This window comes from Canis lupus, chromosome 24 (genome assembly GCF_048164855.1).
Source record: "Canis lupus baileyi chromosome 24, mCanLup2.hap1, whole genome shotgun sequence".
NCBI lineage: Eukaryota > Metazoa > Chordata > Mammalia > Carnivora > Canidae > Canis > Canis lupus.
The window spans coordinates 27923219-27943693 of record NC_132861.1 but is presented as its reverse complement, the minus strand read 5'-3'; the positions used below and the strand labels follow the sequence as shown (position 1 = coordinate 27943693).

Here is a 20475-nt window from a genome sequence, read left to right as displayed (position 1 = left end):
AAAAAAATTCATTATCCCATTACATTTTCCCCTTTTTTTCCCAGGCCTTCATCTCTCTGATTTCTTTTCCACCATATACTTGCTCTTTGACCTCTGGCAGTTCGCTTACCTTTGCTGATTCAGGTTCCTGGTCTCCATGTGGAAAAAAGTCATCCCTTGTACATTCTCTCCCCACTTTCCAGAGAGACTATGGTAAGGATTTTGGGAGACTGGGAACTGGGAAATAGGTTAAAACATAAAGGTGTTGTGTTTCTGCGGCTTCTTAAGAACTAACTGCCTTTGGGAGATACTGACTCCACAGCTGAGTGAGACTCACTCTAAATAATGCCGGGCCTGACAGGGTAGGCTTCTGCCCTGGTTTACCTGATACCTCCGGTCAGGCCACAACCACTGCTCCCTGCTTCTTCCTGTGTTCGTGGCACAGCCCCACCATCCTGGGTCGTCTGGAAGACAAGGAAGTGTGGTGGCCAGTAGAGCTGTACCTACATGCAATGTAGAGTGGTGAGCTCCCCATACCAGGAGTATCCAGAGTACAGATAATCACCTCATTGGTGCTTTCTGCTTTGGGTAGAAGATTGGAATTCTGAGGTATCTTCTAACTCTAAGAATCCAGTGATTTCTTTATGGCTAGATGAGGAATCATCAATTAATCATGTACCCCTTTCCTTGCTGTATGACTGGGCCATGGACACATTTCTAACCTCTTGGAGCTCAACTGTCTCAATTTCCTCTTACTGTTATATAATCTGCCTACCTGCTCCCGTTGTGAGGAGCCCAGGCAATACGACACAAAAAGAGCTTTGAAAATCTGTGATTTGGGGATACCTGGGTGGCTCAGTTGGTTGAGCCTCAGCTTTCAGCTGAGGTCAGGATCCTGGGGTCCTGGGATTGAATCCTGCATCGGGCTCCCTGGGAGGGAGCCTGCTTCTCCCTCTGCCTATGTCTCTGCCTCTCTCTCTGTGTCTCTCATGAATAAATAAATAAAATCTTTCTTTAAAAATCTCTGATTTTGGGGATCCCTGGGTGGCACAGCGGTTTGGCGCCTGCCTTTGGCCCAGGGCGCGATCCTGGAGACCTAGGATCGAATCCCACGTCGGGCTCCCGGTGCATGGAGCCTGCTTCTCCCTCTGCCTATGTCTCTGCCTCTCTCTCTCTGTGTGTGACTATCATAAATAAATAAAATTTTAAGAAATATTTTTAAAAAATCTCTGATTTTGTATTGCTGTACTAGGAAGAGCAGTACTGCAGTGACTGTGATTTCTACCCTCGGAGGATGACAGCACCTACCTAAGCAGGCAATGTGAAGCATCCAGCCCCACTCCTCAGAAGGGCAGGACTAGCCTCTGAGAGAGACTTGGGGTGCAGGGCCCCCTGCTGTGAAGTCAGCACTTTTCCCCACAAATAGTGATTCCTTAGGTTTGTTTCCTGTCCATCTCGGTCCTTCTGAGTGACCTTCCGGAAGCATCTCTGGAACATTCTGAACATTGACTTTTTAAAAAAATGTCCAACCAGGGCTTCATTCCCTAACAGGATTTCCTTCCACTTGTACACATACCCCCCCCCCCAAAAAAAAAAATGCTTGCTGAATTAATGAACCACTTCTCTTATCTATTTTTCCTGTTATCTAATTCCGAGGGGAAAGCTGGGAGCTCCGAGGGAGCTGGGAGACGCAGCTCACAACGCCTCCCTCCCACCCCGCTGAGAACAGCCTGGAATCCCTGAGACTGAGAGACTGAGGAACTGAGACGGTCCCTGAGAGTCTGCCTCGCACTGGGCCCGCGGGGAGCTACAGGGGCACCGCTCCCACCAGGGGTGAGTCCTTTCCTGGCCTTCCTGGGGACCCCTGTCTGGGCAGAGGGGTGATGCAGGGCACCGGGAGGAGCCCAGGAGGGCCCACAGCCCCGCAGAGGAATAGAAGGTCGGTTAAGGTTGGAGCGCTGAGTCGGGAGCCTGTGGGGAGAGGGGAGGTAGGGGCAAGGACCCACCAGTGAGTGACTGAGGATGAGCTGGAGGCTCTCAGACCTTTGAGGACAGGAAGAAAGGAGATTCTTACCAGGCCAAACCACAGGGCAAGGCTTCCTTTCCCACTTTTTCCCTCTGTTTCTCTTTCTCACAACTTGGTAGTGTTTTAGTTTCTCTATTTCCGGGTTCAGCCTCCCACTCCAACAATCAGAAATCGATGGGGATGGCCAGTCTCCTAAGAAAAAGTAAATAAATACACACCGCACAAAAACTCAAAGGGATTTGACCAGGTGCCCCGGACCCTCCTGCCTTTGCTCCTTCCAACACACCCAGATCTCACAGCTTCCCCACCACCACCACCTCACCCCAGGAGGCCACTGATGCTCAGTCTTGAGAACCCCTTGAGAAAGCTTAGGAAAACCCTTCCTGATCTATGTCAGAGGTGCTCAGTATGCTTTCAGGGCAGAAAGTCTCACCAGCGTTTCCTGTTGGCTTCATTGGTTTGTTAGCGAATAGGCCTCTCGGCCTTCAGGATCTGATATTTTTCTTTGCCTATTTACAGGTCAAGGGTCAGCCAGGCTAGGTGTAGGGTTTAATTTTTCATTTATTCTGGAGCCAGGCATGTGATGGGAAGGAGGAGTAGAGGTGGGTTTTGCAAGTGTACAGTAATGACTGTGCAAAGCACGCTTTGTCGTGCTTTGAAGAGCTTGGTTGCATATGCTTTTGCATCCAAGTCAAAATTACCTCTGCTTTCTCTAAATCTAGAGTTGGGACAAATGAGCTTTGAATTTTAGTTGTAACTGAGAAAAGGGGTGAGTCTGAAAGAAAAGTAAAGACAGAGGAGTAGCTTTGAAAAAACAGAGGTGGAGAATGAGAAGACTGGAGTTCTCAGTGAAGCATTATTTAACAGCTATTGCTCTGGGAGAGTTCAAAACCAACCAGTTGTCTGAGCTTCCTCCCTTTGCCCAAAGGTTAAAAACAGACAAGGGCATATTTTAACTCTGTAGCCTCTTGAGGACAAATCAAGTGCTCTTTGGGAATTGGGTCTGATTTAGTGCAAAGTCTCTTGATGTCTGTGCACTTACTACAAATATTAACAGGGAATGGAAAATTATTCCTTCTGTGTTTCCCTCTCCCAAAGCCTTGCCAGCTTCCAGTGAGACAAATTCAAAAGCTGTCTCAAAACTTACATTCATCTGCTTTACTTATCATTCCCCTGCCCAGCTCATGTTTCTCCTGTTCCTTCCCATGTTCCCCCTTTGAGTGGACATTCTCACTCTTCTGCGTATTTGTCAAAAATAAAGGGAATTGAAAGGTCTTTAGCTGGGCAAGATTAAGGAAGTGCCGATCTGAAATGAGGGAAAACCTTACTGCGAAAGGCTGCTAGAATCCTATGACCTATGATCACAAAATTGGTTTGGCTTTTTTTTTTCCATTATAGTGATAAGTGTTTTGTTTCTGTTAGTCTTATTTGGATAAATCTGCTTAGAGTAAAAGGATATTTGAAAGTCCCAGTTCATGAACTTTTTTTACAGAAGTTTTTAGATTGGAGTTCATTTTTAGTGACATAGACATTTCCTCTGTCTTCTAAAGAATTTGTCTGTGAAGGTGATTTTTGCATTGGCCAAGTTCAGTTGGTGGGGGGAGGGGGGGAGGAGGGGAGATTTTAAGACAGCTTTGTGGGGCTGGTATTGAGGAAATGGTATGAAGTTGCTCTTTATCCCTGTTCTATTTCTCAAGCTCAATAAAATATCCATTTCAAACGACCTTCTAATGCCTAGTTATATTTGCCAAGTGATTTATAGGATGTAAAATTATAGTTTGTATGTGTAAGTCCAGAGATGTTTTAGGGCTGGGGACAGTAGAGAAGAGGGCGTTGAGGGCTGGGATAGGACAGATACTGAAGAAATTCAAACGATCCATCTCCAACTGTCTAAACACAGCACCAAGTGGAGATTCAAGACAATTATCCGAATAATTGGGAGGGAGGGAGGCACTTTCACCCGCGTTATCTATAAAGGGGCGACACAGAAAATATCCGTGGCCCTCAAGGCTCTGCTTCGGTTCCCTCCAGGATCCCCAGAATTCAGACGATTTCTCTGTAGGTTCTCGGAGCCCAGTGGAGACGGGGCAGGAAAGAGGTTTCTAGAAAAGCTTAAGAAGGGCTCCCACCGCGCCCCTGGGGGGGCGGGGTGCGCCGCGGGACACTCCGCCGGGCCTGATAAAGCCCCGAAGCCGATCTAAGGTCAATAAACCGGGAGGCGTCAGGCTCCGGCGGAGGGTAGGAAAGGACAGGGGAGGGAAGGGAAGAGACCAGGCTTAGGGCTGTCGGCGAAATGAAAAGGAACCGAGGACTGCTGAGCTCCCAATGTGGGCACCCGCGGACTGGGTGGGGTCCCCGCGCGCGGCCCAGCGGGGATACCCACGACCTAGAAAGTGTCCCTGGCCTTCATGGGCCCGGTCTGGGGCGAACAGTCCTAACCGCGTGGAGAGTTTGGAGAAGGAAATGAAAAGTAACTTTTTTTTTTAAGGGACAGAATGGGGGCTGGGAGGGGGGTGGTGGCAATGGACACTCCCAAATAAGGGGAACACCCAGTAAAGCTTCAGGGACCCCCAAAGAGGCAGATAATTGCTCCTAAAGTAAAAAAAAAATGTATTAATTAGTGATCAATTGCAATCCCTTCTGAATGGCGCTTTAAAAGTTTGCGAATTCATCTCCGTGTGGGAGGTGGTGTTTCTCCCACACCCCGCAAGACGAGAAGAAAGATTGGGAGAAGTTACTCTGCCCAAAGTTACATGGCCGGGGTGTCCCCGCAAAGGGGGCTCAGACCATTTGCCAATCCGCATTGGAGGCGATCTCCCCAAAGGAAAAAACCCCACTGAGAAGCACGCCGCCCTCGCGGAAAACTGCCGTGGGCGCCCCAAAGAAGGCTGCTCCCGCCTCGGGTGCGCTTAAGGTGCGGGCGTGTGGTCCCTGCGGCGCGGCCGTGGGCGCAGAGCCCGAGCAGGTGGGGAAGGAGGCGGTGGTGGTCAACGGGGCTGCTGCAGCCGCCCGAGGCTTGGAGGAAACCCCGGCGCGCGGCACCACGTTCTAGAACCCGCGGGTCTTTGCAAGCGAGCTAGACCGTTTGCCTGCAATGCCACTTTGCAGCGGAACTGCCTCTAACCGTGTCTACCCCTGGCGAGGCTGCGGTTAGGTTGGTTTGAAGGCTTTCAACCTTTAGGGCGCCGCAGAGGGCAGGTCGACCTCGGGTGCGTGTCGCTCCAGCGGTCTCCAGGGTCGCGTCTCCAACCCCGGGATCCCGGCGGGACCCAGTGTGCCCGAGCAGAGCTAGTGGGCGACAGAGCCCAGGCCGCAGACCCCAGAGTCCAGGTCGGGATCAGCCGTGTGACCTCGGGCCTGGGCCTGATGCTGCTCAAAACGGGTCCCAGATCGCTCTCTCCGCGGGAGACCCTTTTTGGGGAGCTCCGAGCCCGGGGGATTCTCAACACCCAGGTGGAGAAGGTGGGCAGGGCTTCCACCCACAGCCCGCCCGCGCCTTTCCCAGTGCGGGGGCTGGCGCGACCCTGGCCCGGCTCGCCCCAGTGCGGTGCCCCGTCTGGTCTGGGCTGCGAAGGGCGCAAGGAAGCCGCGTCCCTCTGCTGCCTACCCGGTGGCTCCCACGTAAGGTCCCAGAACAGGCCAAGAACTACAGTAGGAGTTTGAACAAAACGGGTATCCCTCGCGCGCGCGCCCTAGCCCGAGTTAGGCTGTCGTGCACGGCAGCATCCCTGTGCAGAAAGACATCTCCCCGTGACCTAGTCGAGCGAGGGTCTCCGCGGACCCGACTCCCGTCCGCAAGGCACTGCCTCAGTCCTTTCTTGGGCCGGGTTTGGGGGGCTTCTAAGGGGCGCGGATGGCACCCCTAGCTCGTGGGCTTAGTGGTTACCAACACGGAATTGGGGTTAGTCTCCTTCGGCCCGATTTGAAGAGCTTTAACATTTTCTGCACGGTCCCCGGCTGGCGCAGGGGCCGGAAGTAGAGATTTCTCGAAGCTTCGGGACCAGGGGCTTGTGCAGAAGCCACTGGATTCCCAGGCCTGGGCAAGCTCAAGTTCTGGGGGGAGAGCACAGTCTTTTTATCATTTCTGGGCCGCGCACTCGCCCGTTCCCCAACACCCGTCCAATTGGTCTGAGAAAAGACTGCCCGCAGAGCCTTCCAAAAGCACGTTTCGCTAAGCCCCCCCGGGGGGGGGGGAGGGCGGGGGGCGGTGGCCGCAGCCCCCAGAGCGAAGCCCGCGCGGGGGTCGCGTGTCCAGGCGCCGGTGCGGCGTGCCCGGGGTCGCTGTTTGACAGGGCGGGGTTTGGAATGGCTGCTGCCTTTTCTTTAGATGCGGTGATGTGTTGTTCTCCCTCAGCCACCCTACCCGCAGGTCTTAGGGATTTTCTTTATTCGTTTAGTATTGTCTTAACTTTCCTTGTTTTCTCCTTTCTTTCGTTCATCCCCACCCACCCCCACCTCCCTCTCTGGTTCTCGTTCTCCTCCCTCCAATTCAATTCCTGAGTTTCCTTTTCTTGCTTAATCAAAATCCTTTCCCCTTTCTACTTTGTTCTTTATCTATAAAATTTGTTCTTCTTTTTCTTTTTTCTTTTCTTTTCTTTCTTTCTTTCTTCTTCCTCTTTTTTTTTTTTTTTTTTTTTACCTGAGTACCTTTCTCTTTTGCCGGTCCTTGGCGGCTGCAGACCTGGCTGATTTTAGTGACTCCGGGGTGCTCCCAGATATTCGTGCCACCTTTAAAATCCAAAATCCCCCGACTCTCGCTTGCTCTTTTCTCATCCCAACCGTAGATCCTTACTCCTCATGGTAAATTCGTTTTTAAATTAATTTGAGTGTGATCCTTGCATGCAGAACTCACTGGATAACGATGTCTTATTGGGTGAATCAGAAGCCATCCTGTTGGCGACTTATCTTAATTTCTGGATATTAAACTACACAGTAGCTGTGTTGTTTGCCCTTAAGAAAGGTCTTAAATTTCCACCTCTAAAATACCACACTATACAATCATTTTCATAGGTGGATGTCTACCAAGATTGATTCACTAAAAAAAAGAAAGAAAGAAAGAAAGAAAGAAAGAAAGAAAGAAAGAAAGAAAGAAAACATGATGCAGAGTTTTTTTTTTAATGTTGTAGAAACATTTCATACTGAGCCAGATGATTTGTCCTGCCACACCATTTATTATGGCTTTTCACTAACTGTAAGATTTAACAGGAAATTGATATGGCATAAATAGATAACTTTTCCTTGTTCACCAGCTAAGATTTTATTTGCTTTCTGTTATATCACAGTAGCTCTATCATAATAATGATAGAACAATTAGTATATCCTTGTAGATAAATAATGATTTGAGCATTTATCATTGTTTTATGTAGAATTTGTTGTGAGAGCGTATATGAAATTTTATTTTTATAAGTGTTGATAAATAGTAGATTTTTTTTGCTTTTGGATAATGACTGAAGACAAAAATAGCTCATAAGAAAAAAAAACCTTAAGGTTTATTTAAGAAACTTAAAACTCTAAAGAAACTTTTCCTTAAAAAAACAGGGTCATTAACCGGTAAAAACTTGACCATGGAGAATTAGGAAGGGAGAATCAGAAAGTCAGCTCTGCTTCCCCTGCAGTGACTCAGGAACAACAAAAAATGAGGAAAGGTACAGCCCTTCTGATGCAGTCATCACTGTGCAAAAGCATCTCTCTGGTATCAAGGGGGGGGGGTGTCATTCAAGTGTTCCCACCTTCTCTGAGGTTAACAAGCAGAATCTACAAGTTACTGTCTTAGTAACAACCAATCGCATCGGATACCTGCTTCCTTAAATGCTATGGGAGTAGGGGCAGGATTTAGGGTCGGGGCAAGTTCTGGGAAGAGGCGCTCTGTGGAAACAGCCTTGGGGCCCCAGGATTTGTCAGCAGCTCTCTGCTCTCTCTTGCCCTCTGGATTCCCCAGGCTTCTCGGGGCTGCCTTTAGAAAGCTCTCATCCTAGTGGCCGCCCGAGTTTGCTCCAGCCGCGATAACGAAGGGGCTTGCTATCTAATCTGGACAGCAGCTTGAACAATCCATTAGACCTCGGCATTTATCCGGGGCGGGGGTGGAGGGAGGGATGCGATCTGGCTGCCCCACCCTGTTCTGGGAGGCTTTGAGCTGCCCCATTTGGCGACAGGAGGGATTAATGAAATAGAGAGTTTGGTGTGGGCTCAAAACTGACCACTGCGAAGTAGGCTTCCTGAGGCTGGTATGTTATATTTCTATCCTTTGCCAGTATAAGAATGAATTAGAATCCCTTTGGGTTTGGCAGATCAAATTTCCTTTTAAGAAGTTCAACATATAGTTTAAGAAGTTCAATATATAGTTTACATAGTCTCATTCAAACTCCACAATAATCAAAGGGCACTGTAAGAATCCAATATTCACCAATATTCCTCCGGACTTGGGAGACTTAAATCCATCCTCCATTCTTTCGTTCATTCATTCAGCAAACATTTACAAAGCTTTACTCTGGGCCAGGCATTGTGCCTTGTACTGACAGGTTAAATTATTTGCCCAAGATGAGAACTCCACTGGCGACTGGGGTGGGACCCTAAATCAACTATTCCAGTCCCGTGACTGCTCACTTCTTTACTCCAACACATACAAATCAGAGAGGTCGGGAGCTAGAAGGGCCCCAGAGGTTATCTGGTTCAGCCTTCCATTCAATGCAGGAATCCCCTCCCCAGAAGGCCAGCAACAGTCTCTACCCTTAGTAATAATCACTCCTGCCTGAGATTTCCGCTTGAAAGTGACTCACTGGACTGGCAGGTCTTTCCCTGAGAGAGGATCATCTCTGCCTGCCCACACCTAAACTCAGGGTGCTAAGCCCCTCATGGTGCTGCAACCCACATCCCACTAACCCAGCTGTGCCACTTCCCCTTCAGACTTCTCCTGGAGAGGGAAATCCCAGTTGCTAGACACTAACCCCATGAAACTTTAAGGCTCTATGGGCCTTAGGCAAATCTTCACTTGCCCACAGAGGATATTTGCTGGCAGAGAAAACACTATAGGCAATAGCCAAAGAATCACCAGAGCCTGGATTCTAGTCCTGATGCAACCAGCTGCAAACTGGGTGACCGCAAGCAAATTATTTCTCTTCTATTTCTGGCATATCCTAGAAATAAGATGTATGAATGTGCTTCTCAATAGTTGAGTGCCACCTTCTTCCAAGATAAATTTTCCCTTCGTACATAATCTGAGATTATTCTCATTTGCTGGTTAAAAAGGTAAAGGCTACAAAAGGCAACTTCTGGACAATAAGCTCATGACAAAGAATGTTCTGGAAACTTTAGATTTGATGAGATACTAAGTGCAAATTGTCCCTGGGTCAGTGGTAAGAGTCTGGACTCCAGTGTTACAATAATATGTTGAATCTCATCTGCACTACTTACTGGCTGTGTTACTTGGGCAAATTTCTTAACATTTCTGTGCTTCAGTTTCTTATATTTTGAAATTCCCATAAACTTTACAAGACAGGGACGCCTGGGTGGCTCAGCAATTGAGCATCTGCCTTCCGCTCAGGACGTGATCCCGGGATCTCACATCGGGCTCTTTGCATGGAGCCTGCTTATCCTCCCTCTGCCTGTGTCTCTCCTCTCTCTCTGTGTCTCTTATGAATAAATAAATAAAATATTTTTTTAAATTAAAAAAAAACTTTACAAGACAAACAGGACCTCTCCTCAGTCCCTGAAATAGTCTCTACAGCGTGATTCATTCAGTTGGGCATCAATGTCCCTCCTTGATTTCTTTTTTTTTTTTTTTCCTCCTTGATTTCATTTGGCTTTGTTTGTTTGTTTCTTACCTCTGGCTTCAAAGCCCTTAAGAAATTAAATTTGTCTGATAAAATGTGGAAATTTACCTGAAAAATTGATAGATGTATTTTTAAGTTATCTGGCCCAAAATTGAGTGCTGCTGGTGGTGGAAATTTTGGATGCAACATTTCTAGAACGCAATCTTGCAATACAGATCTAAAACCCTATAAGTGTTCACATTCTTGGGCCCACTTTTCCAGTAATAGAAATTTACACCCCGCCCCAAAAAAGAAATTTACCCCAAGGAAAGAATCAGAGGTCTATGAGGTGCCCTACTTACCAAAATGTATGTCAATTTGACAAGGGCACATCAAACTTCTATTTATTATAGCAAAAAGTAGAAAACAACACAAACTATGAACAGTAAGAGTTTATTTACATAAACAACGCAAAACCTATAATGTAGCCGTCACACTGTTTCCTTAAAATATTTAATGACAGAGGGACGCCTGGGTGACTCAGTCAGTAGAGCCAGCCCCAGACTCTTGGCTTCAGCTCAGGTCATGATCTCAGGGTTGTGAGATTGAGCCCTGCGCAGGGCTTGCTCCATGCTCTGCTTGTTCGTCTCCCTCCCCGCACCCTCGTGCTTTCTTTTTCAAATAAATAAGTAAATAAATAAAATCTTTAAAAATATGTAATGACATGGAAATTGTCGTATTTAAAAAAATTAAAAATAGACTGCAAAAACACTCTATACGGTGTGAAAGTGGTGGAGAGAGGTGGGAGGAAGGAGAAAACAAATGTTCTCAGTGGTTCTTTCTGGCTGATGCAGTGAAGGATAGATTTTCTCTTTCTTGATATGCTTTCCTGTATTTTCCAAATGAATTACAATGAGTTCCTGTTTCCTTGACATTAGAAAAAGAGATGTTTTGAGAGGCGTGGGGAGGATTGATCAAATCCAAGATATGTCTCTTCCTATGATTTTGATTTTGTGACTATTGTGCTTATGACAAAAGCATATCCATTTTAGAGAATTCTGCTTTAGACTTCGAAAACTCAATGGACTCAAACTCCAAGAATAGTCTCGGACTCTTGATTCCTGGATGAAGACATTTACCATTGGTAGGAGTGATTTTTCCACAAAGAGGTCTCCCCTCCCCCTATAGAAAATTTTTTCACAGCCATCCAGATTGTCTCAGAATTTCACTTGTAACCTTGAGTGTTTCTGAAATTGAAAACAATAGTCTAACTTCTTGTAACTTTCCTCTTCTCAAAACTCCCTTTGCTGGCAGAAGAGTGTGCTGGAATGTAAGGCCAGGTGCTGGTCCAGCTGCAAATAAAAGCTGATTATTCAGACCCCGGAGAAGGGGAGGAGAGCTTGGACAGGGGAGGGAAGACAGACCTTTGGTGGTGCCCCAAAGCTGGAGAGGGTGTTCAAAAAGAAGACCTTTGTGAAAGCAAGAAAGTTAACCCCTAAGAATGGGACTGAAGACCATATGAATTACAGGACATGTTTCAATGACTGTCAGCTCCCATTATTGAACTGAAATAGTTTTAATTTATTAAAAGGAGTAGCACTTTATAAAGATGAAGGCTGCTTTCCTCCCCCTTTATAAGCAGAGTGTGAAATGAGCTTGTGTGTGTGTGGGGGGGGGAGAATATTAACAAAAAGGAACAAAATCCCACCATAAACTTAGGGAAACTTAGGGGCATCTGGCTGGCTCACTGAGTGTAACGTGCAACTCTAGATCTCGGGGTTGTAAGTTCAAGCCTCATATTGGGTGTAGAGATTACTTAAAAATAAAATCTTTTAAAAAGTATGTACTAAAATTTAGTGAAACTTCAAAAGACCTTGTACTGAGATTTTTAATTAAAATGTGGCACATTTGGTCAACAGAAGATAAAAGTAACATCAAACTAAAGATCAGTTTCATTGTTGTTAATTAGCAAGTAAACATTTAACAAAAATTGTAGTCTAAGTATAGTAGAAATATAGACTTAAAATACCTCTCCTATTCTCCTTCTTTATTTATTCAGGAGAGGCAGAGAGACATAGGCAGAAGGAGAAGCAGGCTCCCTGTAGGGAGCCCAATATAGGACTGGATCCCAGGACCCCAGGATCAGGCCCTGTGCCAAAGGCAGATGCTCAACTGAGCCACCCAGGCGCCCCACTTTTTAAAATTTTTTTAACATTGAGGTCAGCCTTTGTTTGTTTGGCAGGCCACAAGGGAATCTGAATAGAATTTTGGTAGAACCACAGAACTTTAATTTTTATAGGATTACAGTTTTTTTTTTAAGTTTCAGTTTATTTTATTTATGATAGTCACACAGAGAAAGAGAGAGATAGAGGCAGAGACATAGGCAGAGGGAGAAGCAGGCTCCATGCACCGGGAGCCCGATGTGGGATTCGATCCCAGGTCTCCAGGATCGCGCCCTGGGCCAAAGGCAGGGGCCAAACCGCTGCGCCACCCAGGGATCCCAGGATTACAGTTTTGTAGACTGTTCATCTCTGCCTTTCTCCTCTACAAGGCAAGCAGGACCCAGTTAAGCATCATGTTTATCTTCATATCACATTTGCTAGCCCCCTGCACAGTACAGACATGGTAGTACTGTCCTGAAGAATAATTCTCACAGGGACATGTTCCAGACACCTTTGCTGACTGAATTCTCTACAACAAAAATCCTCAGCAACAACTGGCTTTCTCTCACAGGTCCCTGAAGGGAATCAAACCCAAAGCCTTGGGCAGACCACATGTACTCTTGCCTGGCCAGAGTGTATCCCAAAGCAATGGGTATGAGGAAAACCAGAGCTGGGAAGGGTACATATTTTCGAAGCCTTTGGAAAATGCTTTATTTTCTACTGGGAGAAACTGGGAGTTCCTAGGTCTGTAGGCCAGTAAGATATTGACTGATTTTCTTATCACTATGCCATTTAGCGTTCTCAGAAATGTCTCATCAGACACAGGTTTTTCTTGAAGACTCAACTGTTATATATTCGCTTTATAAAGATTATGTAATCTTTATATAATTTGTAAATGATTTCAACATGTCATCAAAGTAGAATAAGACAAAAAAAAAGTAGAATAAGACAAGTCAAATAATCCTTCCCTTGGCCCTGCTACAAACTGATTAACCAAACAGTACCTCGAATTGTAAATTGCTCTCGTATGTAAATTGGGGACAATGAATAATATTCATCAAAGTACTTTTACATATATGTCACACTTGATCTTCACATTTGATTGCTCTCTGGAGTAATCAGTGTATCACTGTATTGTGCCCATTTTATAGATGAGGACACTGAGACTCAGAAGTGCTGCATTGCCAAAGGTCACAGTACTAATAAGTAACAGAATACAACTGAAAATGCTCTGCTATAACTACCAAGTGCTGCCTCCCGCACCCACCAGGGATATGCCAAGGATTCTTGAGACATGAATATGAACTAATCTGTAATTGTTCTAATAGGTGTTATCAGGATCCCTTAATTTCCTCATTTGAAAATCATGGAATCTAGGAATAACAGAGCTGCAAGTCTCTTACAGCTGATCTAGGAACCCACCCCCTTCATTCTGCAGGTGAAGCACAAGGAGGTTAAGTGATTTGCCAAAGGTTACCCCATGAGTTAGTGGAAAATGACCAATGTGATTTTTAAAAATTAGTTTAAAAAACTGCCTACCAAGCCCATTTTTATGGCTTATTTTAAGCAGGTTAATAAGTATACCAGACATAGCTTTAAACCCAACTGAGTAAATGCTGACACTAGTTTATAGATTTAGCAGATAAGTAGCAATAAGGAATTATTCATCTCTCATTTATCATCCAGCCTCTCCAAGGTGCAAGGTATAAAGTGAAGTAAATAGCACTTTAAGAGCCTCCACACATGTGAGATCAAAACAGTAAAAAATAAAGTGGTTTACAAAGCCATACGTTTACAATGTGGCTGTGCCTGAGGTTTCCTGAAATGTGAAAAAAGAGAGAAATTGAGGCAGATTTTTGCATTTTACAAATAGACAATTTCTTATACAGAGAATTCAGTCTCCAGATTTCTTCAAGCATAATTAATTTTTTGAAGTATATGGGAGCACCTACTCTGTGCAGAGCATTGTGGGAGATCTGGAGCATTATTAAATATTATTACAGCCATCAATGACTTATTTTAAGCTTAACGAAGTGACAAAATAAAGCATACACACACACATATATACACATGCACTTGCATTTCGAAGAGTCAGGCGGGTATAAGGGGGATGTTTATGTGAGAATAGGAGGAAAGGGGAGACTGCCTGACTGCTGGGGTAGCCATAACAAGGAGCACAGTAAGGAGATGGCCTTGCCACAACCTTGTCCCCAACACCATTTCTTTATCATGAGAATGGAGTTGGGAAACATCATGAGCAGGGGAAAATTCATAAAACAAACAGGAGACAGTGAATTGATTACCCAATTAAGAACCAAATCAAAAAATCCTCTCCCATTTAGCTAGATATTAAATACAAACTGGTAGAGAGATGGAGGAGGGACTCAAAGAGTGCCAAGAGCAGTAACATAAAGTAACATATCCCAAAAATGAAAAAAAATAACATGATTTGCTTATTTGGGAGGTGAGCTCTGGTTATTCCGAAGTGCTGGCTTATTTTATTATTTTTAATCAATCCCAGTTTGTCATTGGTGAACCTGAAGCCCAAAGTTCAATGTCAATAACAGCAATCACCCATCCATAAGTGACTTTGCTCTCAGCTGCCTAGACAAAAGAAGCTATGAGACTTCTCTTAGAGCCCCACATTCATAAAATTGAAGCATTTTCCAGAGAAAAGAAAATGAAAGATATTTACTCAAAACCCTTTACTTTGTAGATGGGGAACTGAGGCTTAGAGAGTTCAAGTGACAAAGAGGGATCATTTAATTTATGTGAAACTGATTTATATGTGCTACTGACAATTACCCAGGATGGTGGGCATAAACTGGAACATAGGATCACCCTATGAAATGGTGGGAGTCAAAACAACGATAAAGTCCAGAACCCTACCCATCATGTGCCCTCCAACATTGCTGTCTTATTTTCTTTATTGTGAAGGCTGGAATATTTATGACTCCACAAGATATTTGGAAGATATTCAGTTTGGAAATGTAAAAATGTATCGAGTGCCCCTTTTGGATGGTTTATCTTCACTCTAAGAGGGTCATGAGATGACTATAGTTTTGAAAGGCTATGATTCATTGAGACCCTGTATCACATCTTCATACCCCCACCTGCCCCCACTGGGGACTAGTCCGGGTCACTGTTGCCACCTTCCTGGAAAGGGCGGGGCCAACAGTGCTAACCAGGTTCCCAGACTACCCCAGAGCTCAGTGCTGCCTTATCGCCAATACTCTCACCCTGGTGATTTTATCAGGGTGAGGAAAGCGTGGCCTTGGGGTTCAGATTTATAGAGGGGAGATATCAGTTCCTACAGCAGCATTTTGAAATGGAAGAACACGGTATATAAGCAGAGTCCCAGAGCCCCTGCTCCCACCCCTACCATGCAATAGCTATGTGACTCTGGATAAGTCTGTAGCCCTTTCTGGGTCCTTACTGCCTCATCTAGTAAATGAGTGTATTGGACCAGAATCTTTGCTGTCCCTGCAACTCCAGGACACCACATCGATGTCAGTGTCAGAGAGAGGCTGTCCTGAGACCAGTAATATGCATGGAGCCATAGTCACCCCACAACAGGTGCACTCAAGCTGAGATGCTGGTGAGGTGTCACATGATGTCTTCTGCACGTGAGCTTTTTTTCTATGTTTGCACTGGGTGGAAGAGACCATGGCGCATGTGTTTCAGTCACATCCCTGATACTACATCTTCAGTCATAAAGGACAGGGATTTTATATTATGGAATGACAAGTTGAAACTCCAATTTTCTGAGTTTATCTCAACAAACTTCTTTTATTTTTGACTTATTTTTTTAAAGATTTAATTTATTTATTCATGAGAGACACACAGAGAGAGGCAGAGACATAGGTAGAGGAAGAAGCAGGCTCCCTGTGGGGAGCCCAATACAGGACTGGATCCCAAGACCCTGGGATCACGACCTGAGCCAAAGGCAGACACTCAACCACTGAGCCACCCAGGTGCCTTCAATAAATTTCTTAAAACATCCACTACCTGTTAGGAACTATGGAATATCAAATATAGGCTTTCTGCCCTCAAGAAGAGTGAAATTTGGGAGATGGGGAGATGTAGACAGGCAGACATGGGGAGACAGTGAGCTGAAATACAATGCACTAAGCATTGTGAAACCAGAGGGAGAGAAGGGATTGATTTTGGGAATGGAAGTTTAAAGTATTTTTTAAAAAATTTAAAGGAGGATATATAAGAAGAAAGCCCTTGCTTTTTCCCTTTTGTGTCCATATAAACCAGTGCCTTTTTATATGGGCAGTGTTTGGGTTCTGAAGGCAAACTATTTGCTTGTGAATCTTGGCCCCGTGACCTATCAAGCTGGGTGAGTTACTTCATAACTTTGTGCCTCAGTTTCTTCATCTATAAAATGGGGGAAACAGAGTGATCGTGTGGATAAATGAGCTCATCAATCCATGCAACAGACTTGGCACCATGCCTGGCATATGGTAAGTGCCCAGTGTTAGCTGTTACTCAATAAATGTTTGCCTAGTAAATGGATTGAAGTTTTCATCTGCAGTCCAAGCCTTTTATCATACACACTCAGACTGGCCTCATATTTTGGGTTCCTTGCTCCACAAGCTCATTAAGATTAGGTTCAGACTTAAAGGCCTGGCATTCCCACCCTTCCACTTTGCAGGACCAGGAGTGAGCCCCTTTGTATCACAGCTTTTGGGGGGCACTGATACCTACTTCTAGAGCCCCCAAGTTACAAATGTTGATGTAGGGAGGGGTCTAGTCTCTTTATCTTATGGACAGGAAATTAAAGTTTAGACAGGTTAAGTGATTTGCCTGCAGTCCTGCCACTCACTGGGTAACAGTTGTCAAATTAGAACCCAAGACTGGGGACTCCCAGATCAACGAGCTTCTACCACCTGCTGCCTAAACCCGGACTCTCCTGGCCTAAGCTGCATTCTCCAATGAGTTTCTTGGGCCACATCAATCACCACTCTCTCTACTGTCCCCCAGAGGAAAGACTACCCCTTTTCCAGTTGTTAAGTTACATCTAATGCAGAATTCGGACTCTACCTGTCAAGGCTAGTCCCTGCCTCAAAGTGTGGAAAACAACTGTGCCCCTTAGCTCTTGGGGTTAAGCTGCCTCCCCTGTTGACTTAGGCCTTTATTTCTCATTAATTGAAAGTGCTTTGCAGGCTTCATGTCCAGATCCTCACCTTCACTGCTCGGACAGAGGAGGTGACCCTGGGCGCTTTCACTAGAAAGGCAGAGGAACGAAAAGCCACCTGCCCCTGTTCTGCAGCCTTCAGTCGCTCACCTTAGGGGCCGTGCAGCCTTTCTTCTCATTCTGAAAAGGCAGGGGATGGAAAAGGAGGTAAAGCAAGATGGAAGAAGGAGAAACTGGGAAGAAATTAAGTAGGAAGCGTGAGAATGAACCAAGCTCCATCGTTTTTTACAATGAGAGCAAGGGAAGCGTCTTTGCTATTGTTCAAAACAAAACAAACCAAACCGCGACGCCTGTGTGGCTCAGCGGTTGAGCGTCTGCCTTTGACCCAGGGGCGTGATCCTGGGGTACCAGTATCAAGTCCCACATGGGGCTGCCTGCATGGAGCCTGCTTCTCCCTCTGTCTCTGCCTCTCTCTCTCTCTGTCTCTCATGAATAAATAAATAAAATCTATTTTTAAAAGCTTGCTCAATTAAAAAATAAAAAGTGTCCAAAAATGGGGCGGGGGGGGGGGGGATGCCACGTGGGCACATTACATCTTTACGCGTAGGTGTACTCACTTTCATTTACCTGCCTGTCTTCCTAACTCTCACTATACAAATGTCTAGCGAGCTCAGAGGGGATATTCGCGGGCGTCCTGACTTTTCTCCCCTCGGCTCGGCGTCATCGCCCCGACACTAGACAGTGGAGTCCCGCCTCGCGGGGCGCGGCCCTGCCCTGGGAAGGCGCTCGGGAGCTAGGGCAGCCCCGGGGCCCCCCCGCTGTCCGGGCGCCTGCACCGGCCTCGCCGCGGGGGGAAGAGCGGAGGTCGGGGCGCGGGCGCGGGGGGGTGCGGGGGAGGCCGGGGAGGCTGCGGCCCCGAGGGTTGGGGTGGGGGGCGGGGGCCGGGGAGGCTGCGGCCCCGAGGGCGGGGGCGCGGGAAGCCAGGCGGCCGCGCGGAGGAAGCGGGCCCCGCGCTCGGGGCGCCAGGCCCGGGAGGCGCTTCCGCACCCGCCGCCCCCTCGGCGGAGCCGGCCGGGGGCTGACCCCGAGCGCCGCGGAGTCTGCGGCCGCCGGCCGCCCCGCGCTCGCCTCCTGCCGCCTCGGGTTACGCGGAGGCCGTCAGCGCGCACCTCATCAATAAGGCCTGACGGGCCGCCGGCTCCGCGGCCATCCATCACCCCGGCGGCGCGGGCGGAGGCGCGGGGCACCCGCGGGAGGAGGGAGGCCCGGGGAGGCCGCGTGCACCAGGGGGCCTGGCGACTTCAGGGAAGCCCCAACAGGCGTGGCTCGGAGGAAGCATTTTTCTATCAATCAACAAATATTTGACTTTATCCCACCTCTTGAGCCTAAGTTGGTGTTTTTGTTTTTTAAGATTTTATTTGTTTATTCATGAGGGACACAGAGAGGCAGAGGGAGAAGCAGGCTCCCTGCAGGAGCCCGGCCTGGGACTCGATCCTGGCACCTGGGATCCCGCCCTGAGCCAATGGCAGAGGCGAGGCTTAACCAGGCAGGCGTCCTAACCCTAGTGTCTTCTTCTTCTTCTTCTTCTTCTTATTATTATTATTATTATTTAAAGATTTTATTTATTCATTCATGAGAGACAGAGAGAGAGAGACACAGGCAGAGGGAGAAGCAGGCTCCACGCAGGGAGCCACGCCCTGGGCCAAAGGCAGGCGCTAAACCGCTGAGCCAGCTAGGGATCCCTCTTTTTTTTTTTTTTTAAGATTTTATTTATTTATTCATGAGAGACACACACATAGAGAGAGGCAGAGACACAGGCATAGGGAGAAGCAGGCTCCATGCAGGGAGCCCGACGTGGGACTCGATCCTGGGTCTCCAGGATCACACCCTGGGCTAAAGGCGGCGCTAAACCACTGAGCCACCGGGGCTGCCCCAACCCTAGTGTCTTTTAACGATGTTTTCATTTGTTTTTAAAGAGCTGCAAGGGAGCTTAGGAATGATCCAGCTCAACTTGTACATTTCACAGATGAGGAAACTGAGAGCCAGATCGCCGGCAGTGTCCGGGACTGGGCACGCCTGAGGCCACACTGCCGGGTGGTAATAGGAACTAGAGCCCACATCTCCCCACGGGGACTCCCAGGCCCTGCGCCAGCCCCACCCTGGCACTCTGCAGGAGCCATGACCCCATATACATGTTTGGCATCAAATGTAAGGAATGGGCAAGGTCGTGCAAGTTGGAAGTTTGGGGTGTGCCTGTCAGCGCATGAACCGTGCAGGGTCCTCGCAATTCCTATTCCCATGTCAGGCCACCACTACATCCCTAGGTCTGGGACACCTACACTGACAAATAATACAGTTCCTTAAAATAATTTACTTCTCCCTCCCAACTACCCCCCCCACACACACAAGGAGTTTACATGGTTTCTCTTCATGCACTTATCTGTTCCAGAACTTTCTTCTGTTTGTTGCCTTTTTGCTGGACCGTTTCTCTCTCTCTCTCTCTCTCTCTCTCTCTCTCTTCTTTTATGCTGGACCGTTTCTCACTGATCTGAACTGTTTGAATGTAGAGACTCGTGTTCATCTTACATCACTCCAAAGGTTTGCAGGGTGCTTGGCACATAGTAAGTATTCAATAAATGTTCACTCTATGAATCCAACACTTGTAAGAGAATTTAAATAATTCAGATTCAGAAGGCATCCAGGCTGAAAGCACTATCAGATCACGGTGTCCAATTTCATTTCATAAGAGGAAGACTGTGGCCCACAGCCCCAGTCCTTGATTTACCCATGGCCTCCCAGGGAGTAAGATCAGATCCTTGGTGGTCCTCAGGATTCCTTTCCTTTTTTCCCCAGAATGTTGCCTGCCACCATGCTCTTCTAGTTGTGATTCCTGCATCCATTTCACATCTTTCCTTCCTTTCTCACCTTTTGGTTCTTCCACTGATTAATTAGCAAGCTCTGCAAGGATGGGGATGGGATGAAAGTAACAGGGAAATGGACAAAGCCAAACTGCTTGCTTTGTTTATAACAGGAAACACAATATTTTGTAGAGTTTTGTTCTGTTTTTGGTTTGGGTGGTGTTTTATTAGTGTTGGGTTTTTTTAATTCAAGTGAAAAGGATAAGATTAAAGCCAATGATCAACAGGTGTCTGTTAACTCTAACATTTATTTTACCCCCATGACCACAGTGGTTTGCCTGGAGTTAGAAACAATGATATTATCAACAACTCTGGGGAAGGATACACATCAACACACACACATACACACACACTTATGTTGAGCAGGGAAGGTAGCACAGCCATTGTATGGCCCAGGCAATCAGTGGCTTTTGGGCTCCCCAGTGATCTTCACTAGACTATGATTTCTGAAAAATACAAGTACAAAGTGTGGTTTTATCTGGCACAGGGCACAATTTCT

The 20475-nt window shown here is 46.7% G+C and overlaps 1 protein-coding gene across 2 annotated transcripts in view; it reads left to right on the top strand.

The window, feature by feature from the left end:
- Window positions 1-1612: 1612 nt before the first annotated feature.
- The window catches only part of GATA4 (GATA binding protein 4), an 85368-nt gene continuing 66505 nt past the window's right edge, over window positions 1613-20475 (top strand). The window contains exon 1 of one of the 2 annotated variants that reach the window (XM_072796062.1): window positions 1613-1812. The gene's annotated coding sequence lies outside the window, so the exon portion shown is untranslated. The remainder of the gene's footprint in view (window positions 1813-20475) is intronic. The other variant, XM_072796067.1, reaches the window with a different exon arrangement.